This window comes from Ailuropoda melanoleuca, chromosome 5 (assembly GCF_002007445.2).
Source record: "Ailuropoda melanoleuca isolate Jingjing chromosome 5, ASM200744v2, whole genome shotgun sequence".
Taxonomy (NCBI): domain Eukaryota; kingdom Metazoa; phylum Chordata; class Mammalia; order Carnivora; family Ursidae; genus Ailuropoda; species Ailuropoda melanoleuca.
The window spans coordinates 50,109,870-50,113,772 of record NC_048222.1 but is presented as its reverse complement, the minus strand read 5'-3'; positions in this window follow the sequence as shown (position 1 = coordinate 50,113,772).

The window sequence follows — 3,903 nt, the reverse complement described above, 5'->3', positions numbered from 1 at the left end:
GGGTGGCTCAGACGTTAAGCGTCTGCCTTCGGCTCAGGTCATGATCCCAGGTTCCTGGGATCGAGCCCCCCATTGGGCTCCCTGCTCTGCTGGAAGCTTGCTTCTTCCTCTCCCACTCCCCCTGCTTGTGTTCCCTCTCTCGCTGTCTCTCTCTGTCAAATAAATAAATAAAATCTTAAAAAAAAAAAAACACACTATGAGGGGGGAGCCTCTCCTTAACTTAATTAGTAGTTTAAACAGTATGATGGCCATGTTCTTGATTTAATTAAGCTTTGTTGCTTAAAGGCTTTCTCCTTTTATTGATTGGGGATGAGAAGTTTTGCCTCTTTCAACCCTTCAATTATCTGAATTTCTGGACTTCTCCTATTCTCTTTTGTTTCCACTGGCAATCTTACCATTTCTCACCTGGGTTCACTTCTTTCTTAAAATATCTTGTCAAATGCAATTAATATAGTAAACAAAGTTGTTATTCAAACCCTTCCAATAGAGATACTTACTACTTCACTATATTATTTTTCTTCCAAGTATCACAGGCAAGTTTACCAAATCTTTCACCACGGTAGAATGTGGATCACCTCATGCAACTTAACCATCTGTCATCTAAACCAATGCAATATAGTTTAATTAGCAATTTTGTTTCTTTTATGGCAGCACTCCACTTTCAGGACTAATCCTATATCAGATGGGATATTCCCTAACTGCATTAACTTAAAATAAAAATGTTTATTTTTTCCTTATGCTGCATGTCCATCTAAATAAACAGGGAGGCTCTGTTCACAGTCCCTCAGGAACTCTGCCTGGTGTAGCAATCATCATCATGTCAAAGAGAAAAGAAGGTTCCGAAGAATCTCACACTAACATTTAAATGATCCAAATCAGAAGTTACTTTTCACTTACAACTCGTTGGCAGGAAATAGTCATATGACCACACACTAGAAATATTTGGTGAGTAGCACGAATGAAAATCACATTACGTTAAAAAAAAAAAATGTTGACTTTGTTTGAAGAGTCAAAGAAAAAAATCTAGATAAATAAACTCTTAACTCAGGAGTTCATGCTGGAACAAGAGGCTTTCCATAACCATTTTGGGAAGATAATTAAAGTTAAGTATCAGTATTTTTCAACATAAAAACTGAATACTCTTCAATCTAATATTGCATTTAGAATTGTTGTAATAACAAATGTAGACCAAAATTTATGAACTGAGAGCTTCCCTGTAGTGTTTATAATAGAAAAAATAAAAGAATGGTTATAAAATTATGATATATCTATATAAAAATATAGGGCAGGTGTTGGTAAACTTTTCCTTCAAGTACTAGATTTCAGCTTTAGGCTTGTGAACTATATGGTCTCTGTTCTGTACAACTGTGCTGTTTGAGTGCAAAAGCTACAACAGACAATATGTAAACGAATGATATGGCTGTTTTCTAATACAACTTTGTTTATAAAAGCAGGTGGCCAACTGTGGTTCAGAGTTTGCTAGCCCCTGATACAGAACAATTAAAGTCATGGTTTTAAGGCAGTGGGTGAAGACTTGAAATACTTAAAAAATTTAAAACTATAGTTTAAATTCTCCTAAATTCTCCACAAATGGCAAGTTTTACTTTAATATTTGGGGGGGGGTTCATTTTTAAAAAGTGGTTGGATTGGGTGAGTAATGCAGTCAATTTTTCTGTTCTGTTTTTCAAAAAGCCAAATGACCCCAGATATACCTGGGGTATTTTCTGGAAACTAAAATCCAAGGTAACTTCTGCTATCTGCAATTATCCAGGCCATATGGCTTCATTTATAGCTTAGTTCAATAACCTTCATAATGATGAAGTGTGTCATCATTCATTACACAGTGTGTCGTCAAAGAAGACTTATTCTTAGTATATTCTTTTAAATAATGAAAGTGATTTAATAATACTTTTAACAAGGGATTAAAAGTTAACTTTACCTACCTGTAAAAGTAATTTCTCAGGATACCTTCTCATCATCCCTCTACGAATGTTACATTTGTTGCTACAGATGTGTTTAATTCTTTACACAATGATCCTAGTGAAGTATCTTTAAATTCATAACTTTTGAGCTGAAAATTAAACATTGCCTTTTTTAAAATCTACTTTAAAAAATCTATTTTACTATTCATTTTGTCTACGTGGACCTGCAGATATGTCTCATTTAAAAAATACTTTAAAAATAATTGTTTCTTTTAATACTTAGAAATAGCTAAGTCAAATGATTCATGTCTTAGCTGAAGAAACAAGTCTTAATCTAGTAATGAAATATTTGCAATCCTTTAATGTCTACACACATACAAAAGTCCTCCTTCATTGAAGTCAGCACAGGTGATTAGTTCTGGAGTAATAATTTTGATGGAACAAAAACGATCATGTCAACCATGAAGTAACAAAAAAATGACATTACAGAAGTCTACAAATATTTAATGATGTTAAAACTTCTATAATTATTATATAAAGTATATCTTTAAATTACTTGCTACTTTTCATATTGATAATATATTCACTAACTCCCCCTCCTGAGGTAAAATTCCGATTAATAAAAGAGATCACTAGGTTCTTTTCCTTAGGTTAAGAAGTCCTCCATTCCAAATGCATATAATTACTGTATGAGTAAATAAAACTATAATTAGTGCCATCAATGGGAGGGTTATTTGCAAAAAGATCATTTATTTTTAAAAACAGACATTCAGTATAAATGCTGGGAACTATAGATGTGATAGAAAATGCTAATTTCAGAATCAGATCAAATTTCATTCAAATCTTAGCTTTGTTACCTTAAGCAAATAATTGCTTAGATATTTGGTTTCCTCATCTTTTTACTTATAGCTAAAACAAGATGACTTGTATCTTGTCAGTTCCTTTTTAAAATGTTTAGAATAGTTCTTAAAATTTTTTATGGGATGAAAAAAATTCCCATTTCCTCCCTAAAATTTTGGAGAGACACAAAGGGGAAGAAATAACACAATTAAGATGGCATTCAGATTTTCAATGTAAATTAAAAGTATATCCCAAAATGAATATAATGCTTCTTATTGTCATTGAACTACACTTAGAATCAATCATAATTTTACTGTTAGGTAACAGGGAACTATAATACACTAAGGCACCTTGGTAGGTAGTTCTTAGGCAAACAGTCACTAGAGTGCATTACTGGCTCTCACTGTCATATTAGGTAGTCTAAGCACTCTAAAGCAGGCACAGGCAAACCACAATCCATGGGCCAAACATTCTTGTTTTGTAAATAAAGTTTTATTGGAACACAAACAGGCTATCATTTACATTGCATCTACAACTGCTTTCGAACTACAAGGAAGAGTTGAATAATTGTGACCACATGGCCCACAATTATTTACTATCTGGTCCTACACAGAAAAAGTTTGCTGACCGCTGTCCTAAAGCACTGTTACTCAAAGGTTTGGTGTGCACACCTGAACTGTTTGTTCCTGAACGGAAATGACATGAGATGGTGTGAGAACGTAAACCAATTATGTTAACCAAGTACAATGGTTATTTCAACTACACTTTTGTTTTCATTGCCAGGCTTTCTCAATAAAGGACTTACAGTCTGGTACAGGTTCCTTTCCTCATAGTGGCTAGGTATCAACAGCTCATTAATTAGCTACTTTGAATACCACTACTCTACAGGTATATAGCCACAGCAGAAGGAACTCCCCAGAGCTCTAAGGGATAACAGTGTCCCTTAGGGACTTATCTTGGCACAGGGGTTTTGTAGCATTAGGTGGCAGGTTTGGTAACTAATTAAATAGGATTTAGAAAATGGTCTTTACATAGACTTTCCTCTACTCTTTGCTCTTCCTAAGATTGAAATTACTCCAAAACTCTTGTCTGCTATAGATTTATGTTTCAACAAGGTGAAGTATAAAAGCTAACGTCCTTC